General features: G+C 42.7%; 1 protein-coding gene across 1 annotated transcript in view; it reads left to right on the top strand.

Annotated features, from left to right (window-relative positions):
• The window catches only part of LOC126981039 (DNA-binding protein K10-like), a 31,849-nt gene extending 21,522 nt beyond the window's left edge, over window positions 1-10,327 (top strand). Inside the window, exon 2 of the mRNA XM_050831679.1 lies at window positions 6,758-10,327. The gene's annotated coding sequence lies outside the window, so the exon portion shown is untranslated. The remainder of the gene's footprint in view (window positions 1-6,757) is intronic.
• Window positions 10,328-11,759: the final 1,432 nt, after the last annotated feature.

Raw genomic sequence — 11,759 nt, 5'->3', positions numbered from 1 at the left:
ATCCTGCGTGAGGCTTAGGATGTTTAAGGACCCCACACGGTTAATCCTGCACCACCCCTGCCGCCCCCAAAACAAAAAAAGGGGGATGGAAGGAGCTCCCCTCTTTGAGACGCAGGGATCCCGTAGGTTTTGCTTTGCACCCGTCATTGGCGGCACCTGATTGGCTCACCTGATTTGGATGCCTCGATGAAGCCCGCTGCGTGGTCGGGCCTCTTAACAGAACAGGGTCAGGGCCGCGGCGTGAGACTCAACTTCTACATCTACTTATTATTTTGTTTTTAGCCAGAGTGATGAATTACGAAGATCTGATTCAGGCCACACTCAAACCAATACAAATCAAGGAAGAAACTGACCACTAGTTGTTGGTAGTGAGAAAGAACCCCTGAGACGGTAAATCCCCCGGCCACCTTAAAATAACAAGAGTCGCAACCAAGAAATGATAGAAGTAAGGGCAGGATGGAGTGGCGGGATGGAGCAGGATGGAGTGCACTAATACCAGAGAGGTGGAGAACGGTAGCAAAGGCCATTGTCTATAATAAGGAGAACCTGGTATCGTGAATGTATGTGCTGACAACTTTTTAATACATGTACAGATAACCTTGGCAGTAGTATGCAAGGATATACAGATCACCCATGAATATTAACGCCATAGTTTTGTGTTCGCCAAGATCGGCTGTGATGTGTGTGCAAATAAGTGTTATGGAAGTGAAGTAACTGGTTAGGAATATATAATAGCACCAGAGAGAGAGAGAGAGAGAGAGAGAGAGAGAGAGAGAGAACGTATTTTTATTTTCGTGTGGCCCATAGCACTGGTAGGCTCTTTTGGGAGGCCAGGAGTCGGCCCCAGCCCATTACTGGAGCGGGCGGGTTTTATTCAGCGTGGCTATCGTGAAATGTTTCTTGCTTAGCCCATGCTGCTTTCCCGTGCACCTCATGACCAAGGTCGCTGAAGCTATGGTTGATTGAAGATCTGGACAGCACAACCTCTTGGCGGTGGTTACAATGCCAACTGGTTATGGCAGGATACGAATCCGGGCTACTAGAGCCACCTCGCCTGCACGCTGACCACTTGGTTACAGTATAATAATACATTCAGACCCTTTAATGATAACCTTACCTTCCATTTCGTGTTCGTAATTTGTTTTCGTTGGATAAGTATATCCTTAATGAATGAGTGAATAAATTAATAAAAAAACAAAAGTATATAGATAGATAAATATAGATAGATACATTGACAGTCACAGGCGATAGATAGAAATACATGGACAGAAGTGTGAAGGTACACAGATACACAAGCATAGATACATGCAGCTACAGGCACAGATAGATGAATAGATAGACAGAGAGAAACAAACGTTCATGGAATAACTAACCACTTTAACCATTGACACAAATCTCACTGGCTGGCGCGGAGTGAGCGGAGTCGTGCAGGGCTTGGGTGTGTCTAGAGAGCCTTGAAGAGGAGGCATTGTAAAAAAACATCCTGCCCAACACACCAGAAGACTACGTAGAAAGAAAAAAACGAAATTTTAGTAACTAGTTTGTAAAACAACCTTGTACGTATTGCGCTTTAAATAAAAGGTAAAGATGGGGACATAAGCTATAGTGTGCGTGGCCTCGGGGCTCATCTCCGTCTCACTGGCGCTTGAGTCTGTGGTAGGCAAGAACCAATTAACCTGGAACAGCGGATGGGTGACACCAGCGTTACTACAGTTCACCTTCCCCAAATTTCCCCATGCAGGTACCCATTCATTGACCAGGCCGAAAGGAAGGATGAAGAGCTCGGTGGGCTGTGCGCCGGCTACCCTGTCCGGGATTTGAGCTATGCGTGCTAACCAATGCACCACGGAAGGCGTCGTGACTGCGTTGCCTTAATTCTCAAACAGATGAGCATAATACACATGCTTATGAATTTGCACCATATCTGGCACAGTCTATAAGCATAACATCATAGGAAGTTCGCCAATCCATATAATTTAGCCATCTGTGGGGACCATTCTGGTATTGTTAATTTATACTCTCGAGTCCCCATTAAAGACAGATATGTTCCTTTCAAATAGCTTACGGAGAGTGATGTCAAGTTTTGTATAGCTGAAAGTCATATTCTACAATGCCTGGGGAGTGATTTCTTAATTGTTATGCTGCTACTCAATTTTGTTTTGTAAGGCAGACTACTTGTGGTTTCCTATCACGTATTAAGGCACAAGATTTAAACCAGAAAGTGACGAAAGAAAATCTAGGGACTTTACTTTAAGATGACGGTATATGAAAAAAGAATCAATATAGGTAAATATAGACCAACCAGCAGGTAAAGCAAACTAAATAATCCATTCCCGTTACTTAGGGTAAAGGAACGCTACACATCACCAAGCAGCATTGCATTGTGGGAGCGTTCCTGCTGGTTCCTTTCCTCTCGGCCTCGCTCCGCCCCGCGCTGACCTCCGTGGGTCGTGGGTCACGGCGGGTCGGCGGGGCGGGGCGGGGCGGAGGCGTCATTAGGGGTAATTATTGGTTCTGAAAAATACTAATTGTGCAACGCTGACGGTGAAACGGTGCCACGGAGAGAGAGAGAGAGAGAGAGAGAGAGAGATTTTTTTCTCTAACTACGCAGTGTGTGTGTGTGTGTATATATATATATATATATATATATATATATATATATATATATATATATATATATATATATATATATATATATATATATATATATATATATATATATATATATATATATATATTCGAATAATCAGCAGAAACAGCAGGACGAGTAGTAGTAGTGGTAGTAGTAGTAGTAGTAGTAGTAGTAGCTTTTATTATACACACACACACACACACACACACACACACACACACACACACACAAATATATTTTAACTTGATTTCGTGGGTGGAGACTGTGGTGATAGAGGGAGAGAGAGAGAGAGAGAGAGAGAGAGAGATGGTAATAAGGAAGGGAGGGGGGATGAGGGAGGGGACCGGCAGATGGTATGTAAGAGTGGGGGCAGTGGGGGGAGGGGTGTTCACCTTGAGCTCCGTTAACCAGTACTGGGATTTTACCTTGTCTGTCCCTCCCCCTGACCTCTCTCTCTCTCTTTTTCTATTCCATTACTACTAATAATGATAATTCCAGTACTGCTGCTGCTAGTATTATTGAACAATATATACGTAGTCAACTTTCAATAACGATCTCCACAATGTATTCGTCTTTGGAGAAACAAACCCGAAATTAAAAATACTACAACAAAATTAAATTGTTTATTCCACTGAACACGTATCATCCGCCATATTGACCATAACATTGTTTTGAAAGTGCCAGCCAACGTTCAATGTTATCTTTTTTTCGAACTTCATCGGAACTATGAACCTCCCCTGCTGGAAGAAAGAAACCACATTATCGAATTTGATCGGAAAGTTCCGGAGCATCCTTGTGGGAAGCAAGAATCCAAGAACTCAGGATCTGGGCCGGCCCTTCCCTACCCTTACTGGTACCCACTGGAGCCTCTCAAAGCACGGAAGGTTTTTCCATGTGGCCGCCCGAAGTTATTCAGTCAGCCTCTTTTTTTTACTTATTCGCCATCATTCAGTCAATTTTCATCGGAGTTTTCCCTTGAAATCAATCACTTGAGATATTTACCTATAAGGGTTTTCTTAAATTTATATGGTGCCTTCATGTCAGTCCATATTGAGGTATTTTAGTAACAGACAGCTAGACAAACAGACAGACAATGACGACAACATTATCGCTCTCCTCGGAGCTAGGCGGGCGATATTAGAAGGTTGACCTTGAGACGAAAAAAAAATATATAGTGATTGAGAACGTGACCCGGTAGTTGGCAGCGCGTTGCGGTAAGGTCTTGGGGTAACTGTAATTTTTTTTCTTTGACCTGCTGGTATGGCTGCTTCTATAATTGTGATTCTCTTTGTTTGGCTTACTGGTGAACCTTAAATCTTGGCACATTTGATGGAAGAAGTTAGTGAACTGTGTATTAACTGTTAAGAGACCCGCCATAGGAATGAAAACACACACACACATACACACACACACACCTGACAGTTAAGGTTTCGTAAGAGCACACAACGAGGCAGCCTCCCCAAGACCTTATCCGCAGCACCAACCCGACATTCCGGAGTGCTTGTTGCCTGCCCCGCCAATGTCGTGAGCCCGTATTTGGAGCGCGCAACTTAACCCTTTCTACTCCCCACAACACGCCTCGCACTACCTCCCTGGCGGACCAAGGACGTGGGAAGGAAGGAAACTATAGTCTAAGTCGGTCCAGAAGCCCCTACCTCTTGTTTATAGCTACGGGAGGCGATTGGTTGGATGAAAGGGGGGAGGTAGAAGTCAGTGTTATCAATGGAGGGAAGGTGAGGGAAGGAACCCGGGGCTTCTCAAGGAGTCTTTTTTGAGAAGAATCTTTGGAGCTTCTGGACGAAATTACACTGTACGGGTACGGTGGCTATATAAAGTGAGCCTCGGCCGCACTGATGACACACACACACACACACACTAATATGACATTCGCCTCTAATTTAGCACTCAACAGGAAGCGATGTCATGCATATAATAGCCTAAACCCCTTGGCCTTACTTGCACAGAAAGCGCATAACCTGCCATCGAAAAGTTTCAAAATGCGAGGTAGCCTATATATATTTTTTTTACGGTTTAGAGTCTTTTCGCGTGTCTTATAGCGACCTTTTGTTTGTGTGTGTGTTCTATATTGATTGTTTTTCGTCTTCGTCATCGTCTTTCTTTCCCTTGTTTCTTTTTCTTCTACTTCGTCGTCGTCAGTTCTTCTTCTTCTTTTCTTCTTCTCTTCTTCTTCTTTTTCTTCCTCTTCTTCTTCCTCTTCTTCTTTTTCTTGTTCTTGTTCTTGTTCTTCTTCTTCTTCTTCTTCTTCTTCTTCTTCTTCTTCTTCTTCTTCACATTATCGTCTTTTTTCTCTTCTGCATCATCTTCGTCGTCATCATCTTTGAAGTCCACACCGTCATCGTCTACCTCTTCTTTTTCGTCATTTTCTTCTTCTTCTTCTTCGTCGTCGTCTTTTTTTTTCTCTCTCTCTCTCTCTTCTGCACCATCATCTTCCTCGCCACCATCTTCTTTCCCTTCTTCTTTCTTACCTCTTTCTTCAACCGTCACTTCAGCGCCGTCACCGAAAGCACGACCGTCGACTTCAACACCGACCATCCCCAGCACACTAACTCTTCAATCTTTAGAAACTGTGGTGTCAAAAAGGTGCATGATTCAACGCATTCTTAACCACAGATTACATACACACATAACACTCTCTCTCTCTCTCTCTCTCTCTCTCTCTCTCTCTCTCTCTCTCTCTCTCTCATTATCTCTCCATTACTACACTATCAACGCTTGTAATCATTGTATCCATTTCATCATATTGCATTGTCTTGTCTTTCTGTTGTTCATATACGTGATTAAAAGTGTTATTTTTATCCCTCATATATTTTTTTTATGTGTATATGTTAGTTATTGTTCTGTCACGTTGTTATATTTACTCGTGAATGTTATAAGTTGTTCTATTGCCACGTCCATCTGATATGTTATGTATATGTACTTTCAATATTTTTTTGTGCATTCATTTGTTGATTTGTTTCTTTCAATACTTTTCTTCATTACTTATAGAAACATTTATTTATTTCCATTTACTATCGATCCGTGTATTTTCTTATTTCAATACTTTTCTTCGTTATTTCATATAGTCATTCATTTGTTCATCATTTACACTTGCATTTGTTTCTCTTCAGCGGGAAAACTGAAACTTCATAAAGGATTCACATAACTCTGCCTACTATCGACACGTGGATTGTTTTGTTTTTTTTCAGTATTATTCATCGCTATTTCATTGAGGCATTAATTTGTTTTTCATCTGCATGGCCAGTTTTTTTCACTACCTTTATTCATTATTTTAGAGAGGCGTTCATTTTTTTTATTATCTACTCGTGCACTTGCTTCTTATAGTAGTACTTTTCTTCATTATTTTATAGAGGCATTCATTTATATTTTATCTTCTATATGTGGCTTTGTTTATGTAGTCACTTAACTGTTAATTACATGAACTGCCACAACGTATCTTCTTCATTAGGTTATAGAGGCCTTGATCTGTTTATTACCACACGTGCTTATTAGTGAAACCAAATTGTCGAGTCCGTTTTGGCGTTGGCTCCCGCGGGTCCATTTCTCCCCTCTGCTCTGCCACACAGTCCCAACACCTATTTTTTCCTCTCATATGTTACCTATAGCTTACATATGAGAGGAAGAGATAGGTGTTGGGACTGTGTGGCAGAGCAGAGGGGAGGAAAGGACCCCCGGAAGCCTACGCCAGACCGGCCTCGACATATTTGGAAGACTATAGTTTCAGTGATCTTCATTTCCATCAGTGTTACATTATGCACATCCATTACTACGTCTTGATTGTAATACTCAAGGTTATAAATGTTAGTTCAGGTAGCTTTCATATTCACTAGGTCTCTGATGTGTAGCTTGAAGATATTTTCTGTTCAAAAGGGCCGTATTTCTAAACATTTTGTCGCTTAAGTTCGCCTATTTGACAATGCTTTCCTAGGACTTTTGGGCATTTCCAGGAGTAGTTTTTTGATCCTGGTGGTAATTTGACCCTTCTTCTGTACCATGAACCTAAAGAAACACCCATTAGAACTCGATTGTCTCCCTCTTTGACCTTTAGAAATAGTTGATGTTAGAAGCGAAAGTGTCTTATATAATACCAACCTTTGTCTCTTGCAGATCGAGCCCAGCGTCTCCATCACCGCCACCGCCGCCGCCTCCACCACCTCCCTGGCTGCCACCCTTGGTCAACTTTTGGTCCTGGTCTTCGCCGCCCTGACTTCATTTTTTTTCTTACGATAGTCGCTGTGAGATAGCTGCGAAGGAAAACTGTATTATCATTATTATTATTACTATCATTATTATTATTATTATTATTATTATTATTATTATTATTATTATTATTATTATTATCATCACCCATCAATTCGAGATACGGAGGGAAGAGAAAATGGAAGAATGGGGATGGAGGGGTTGTGAGGTGGAAAGATATGTGTGTAAGAGGGAAGAAGAGGAGGGAGGGGAGAGGAGAGCAACTCATTTTGCTGCCCTCTTCCATATCATTTTTCTTGTTCCTTCCCCTGAGAGAGAGAGAGAGAGAGAGAGAGAGAGAGAGAGAGAGAGAGAGAGAGAGAGAGAGAGTATTGTGCTCAGCTTGTGTGGCGATCAAAGTACATGTGCCATGGCGGGTCACGCGATGTAGTAGTAGGCCTAAACAATGTGTCAAGATTAACTAGGCGAACAGGCTCCACCTCCTCCAACCAAGCGACCAATCGTATGCGTGTTCCCCCCAGCAGCCACCAATAGCACGCGTCTGACGGAGGGAAATGGGTGGAGCTTATTCTGTTGTTAACCAATGGTGTCTCTTAGAAGGGGGAAGGAGGGCGGGGCTTCTCCATTATGTTGCTATGACTTTTGTATCAACTATAATATTTAATACTCACTGTAACCCCATCACGCAGATATTTTGTAGGGAGAAGTTGATCAACTGACAGTTTATTTCCCAGGCGGCCTATCATATTATTATTATTATTATTATTATTATAATTATTATTATTATTATTATCATTGTCATTATCATTACTGTCACAGAGAGAGAGGTCTGTATTTCTCTTGTAATATTCTCATGGAGAAACCATGGAAAAATATTTTTTACATTTCCATTACATCCACGGCGAGAAACAAGCCTTTAGACAGGAGAACATGGTCTTTAGACAGAAGTGTCTGTTTAGCATTCCGTCTATAGGCAGGATTTGGCGGGTCTCTCTCTCTCTCTCTCTCTCTCTCTCTCTCTCTCTCTCTCTCTTTAATCCCGCCTCTCCATCTCTTATCACAGCGAATACGATAAATGTTTTCTTTAAGTTGTATATTTATTACATTATCTCACATATCTTAGCACTGTCTTACCTCGAATGTTAGAGAAACAGCCTTGTGTTTCAGATGTACATAAAAAGTATAAAGTTTCTGTATGTGTCTGTGAATACGTATATGTTTACGAAGGATTATTTTAACCCTGTGTGTGTGTGTGTGTGTGTGTGTGTGTGTGTGTGTGTGTGTGTGTCAACAGCTCAGTTACTCCTCGGACACTCGTTGATTTATAACACATTTTTAATTAAGCATAAATGAGGCAGCGCTTGATGGTCAGGTCTTCCCGTGTGATGTATTATAAATTAGACGGTGAGCACCTCTCTCTATACATACATACCATATTATTTTTATATGTGCGACCGTGTACGTGTGTGTGTGTGTGTGTGTGTGTGTGTGTGTGTGTGTGTGCTGCACCTTTGGCGTGCTAGGGTTTGTTCGCCAATTTCTACGTAGTATACCTATCAACACTTAGACATACCTAAAAAAATATACTTGGAAAAATCAATCTGTGGTATGGATATTGATTATTGTTCAAGAAAAGAAAGTTATATCAATCGCTTTAATACCAATAGTTCACTTTCATACCTCAGCTGAATAATTATTTTCCAGGAGGGATATTTTTTCCTTATTGAGGGTTAAGAATACTGATTACAATGGTACTTACAAACTGGCGAACAATTCCTGCCACAGAAGGTACGGTGCTAACTCACGATGAGCCCATGGGCCTCCTCTTCCTCCGCCCCTCCCACTCCTATGCCAATAACGTCTCCCCCGAGCAGCCAGCCACACCCTCACACGCTTGCCATGTCTTCCATCTAGCCAGTCAAATGCATCAGAGGTATCGGGTAGGTTGGTTGGGAGGCGTATGGGCTCATCCGGGAAGTAACCTTGAATAGAGTCAAAGTTTTTAGCATCTTCGCGGCCGCCAAGCCAGCTCAGTGTTTTTAATAAGGTTTTGGGTCCTGAATCCCCTCGCGCCTTGTCACGCCAGTTGCCGTGTGCTCGCTTCACGCCGGTGTTGTTAGCGATCCCTATACACGTTCATCTTGCCGCCACTGTTGCCTCCTCGTTATAGAAGCTCTTCTAGTGACGGCTTGCAAGACTCGAAATGTTTACCCTTAGAACGGTTATATAATGCTGCACAAATGATGAGTTGTCACAGGCACTTTATTACAAGACTGGAAATGGCTGAAAATCATTTCAAGTTATAAAAACATGCATAATTGGCACTAAAATACTTACCGAAGGCTTGCGAGACTATATACCATGTAAATAAGAAAAAATATATCATTCTGCATAAAAGTATATGGCTTGCAAGACTGAAAGTAGGTACATAGTTAAAATAAGAAAGTACGCCAAACATGTTTCTCCATAAATTTTTCAGCCTCGGCCCTTCCATTGCTGTTATCGTTGATGTGCTTGTTTTAGACAGTCCGTTAACGATATGTTCAGCCGCGTGACGCATGTATGGATGCTCCGGATCGAGACTCATAAATAGCGATCGAAGCAGTGCAGTCGTGTGCTCCATGAACCGCCCCTCCTAAGGTAGGCTACACGTGTGTCTTGGTCGGTGTCTCATCATGTCGCCTCCCCTGCCTTCCGGGGAGCTGGCATGAACTCTTCCGTCAGCTCAAGTATAGCATGCACACAGAGGAGCCTACCTCGGCCGTTGTCTCTTCACATACTCAACGATGTCGTTCTGTCGATGCTCAAACTCAACAGGCGTCTGTCTCTCAGTCTGAGGCTTTCTGTGAGACGCGAGGAGGCATTGTTTTAGCTCGTATAACAAGCAACACTTTGAAGAATATAAGACGCACAGAAGCGTAAACATCGTATCCTTCTATCAGCTTCAGCTCTGTGCAGTTACTCAGATAAGTACCATATTTGAAGTGCTCGCACTAATTATTATTTTCCTCGTCGCTTATTATTCACACACACACACACACACACACACGGCGAATAATTACACGTTTGAGCTGATGCGTTCGTCATTTCGGTAATCAATACAAACACCAACTCTGGAAGTGAGGAAAAGACTGTAGTAGCCTACTTCTCAAATTATCATTTTCAAGAGGTGGCATATTGGTCGTTACATGTTTGATGGTCGGTGTCTCCGGATATCCCAGGATGATAGTGAACAGTGCGGGGCCGTAGCCACTGGTGATAGTTTAGTTTGTGAAGGTGCGGAAGGTGGCGAGGGCACGGCGGCGACCAGACAGGTGCGAGAGGCTTCAGACCTCCTTGTACAGCGTCGGGGCGTCCGGCCCCCAAGATAATACTGTTCATTGACTTTAGTTGATACAGCAGCAGTGACTGGTGCCACAGAGTAATAATATGTACAGCCAGTGTATAACTTTAGGGAATAAACTATATGGACCAGCATATCCCTTGTTTCACACGTTCCCTGTTGTGACTATGGTTGTCAGACATGTTGAACTCGTGCTTTTCATTTTAACACAATGCACTGAATGTTTGTGATTTTCCAAACGAAGTATAAAACACTAGACTTTACAAAGATCTTTCCTGGCACATTACCACCGTGATGCTGATGGAGGAACACCTGTTGCCTCAGGTGCTACCGCTTAGCTTGGGCCACCTAATCTGGATCTGGATATTAATGTGCAGGACACCCATCAGGTGCCCATTTTTTTATTGTGAAATGGCTAAGCTCTTGGTTAATTTCCCCTTTGGTGTCTCAGTGTTGTATACTCTGGACATCTCTTCAGCCTGTATGTGAATTTACCTAGTGATAAAGTATAGGAAATGAGCTATGCCTGTTGGTCCTCAACCCCCCCGCCCCCACACCCACATTTCCAAGCACGTAGACGTCGCAGTGGAGCCTTGAGCCCAAGGATTGGTGCCCAATGCTGAGGTGGAAACCTCATGGTCCCCTCAGCCATTGGCCTGTCCTTGGTCCATAGAATTAATTTGCTTGGTCTTTCCATTTTCGTTTTTTTTTTCCATTCTCTTCACCTGTCCCTCCTCCTCAGTCTTCCACTATCTCTCTTTTTATCCAAGGCTTGAAAGCCGTGCCAAGAGGATGCGAGGCTAACCATGTGTTCAGCCATGAATGGCCTGAGGGTGCCACGGGTGCCGTGAGCCCTTCCTTACATTAAATACATTATTGCCCTTATTCCTCAAATGAGTCTTGAGAAGCCAACTGGTTGCTCCCCACACTTTCTCAAAGGGTCACCATGGCCAATATGCTTTTTCTCAATACTATGGAGGCTTTGGGGACAACCCGTTTGAATAAAAGCAATTCTTGAACTTTTCAAATTCACTGACACCTTGATTATATTCTGCACTCTACAACCTCTTCCCTTCTATATTTCCCACTACCTACCTCCTCTTCCTCCATACACATTCTCTCTCTCCATGCCCTTCTTACTTCATTCCCCCCAGAGCCTCCCTTGAACCCTGTACTACTGAAAGTTCTCCACTCCAGATCGAATATGTCAGCTCCTCATCCTCAACCATCCACTATTACTCATTTTCTCATTATGTCTTTGGTCCTCAAGACTGAAACAAATAGTATGTACTTTAGAATCTCTGTAACCACTCCTAACTCAGTTAACACATTTCCCTTCTAAAAATGCATCCAGCAACAGGTGGACAAGGCAACCCATCACACTTGGTTCACTTTTGTCTGAAAAAAAAAAGAAAAAAAAAAATCTAAATGCTGTCCTTGCAAAAAGAAATGTAATAGTCAAGAGGGAGGGTCAGGTTTTAATATAAGTGTCTTGATATTTCCCTTTTGAAGGCATTCAAGTCAGAGGAAGGAGAAAATTACAAGAGGCAGAGGAAATACAGACTA

Source organism: Eriocheir sinensis, chromosome 46 (genome assembly GCF_024679095.1).
Source record: "Eriocheir sinensis breed Jianghai 21 chromosome 46, ASM2467909v1, whole genome shotgun sequence".
NCBI lineage: Eukaryota > Metazoa > Arthropoda > Malacostraca > Decapoda > Varunidae > Eriocheir > Eriocheir sinensis.
The sequence above is the reverse complement of the archived record's forward strand: the minus strand, read 5'-3'. Positions and strand labels throughout refer to the sequence as shown.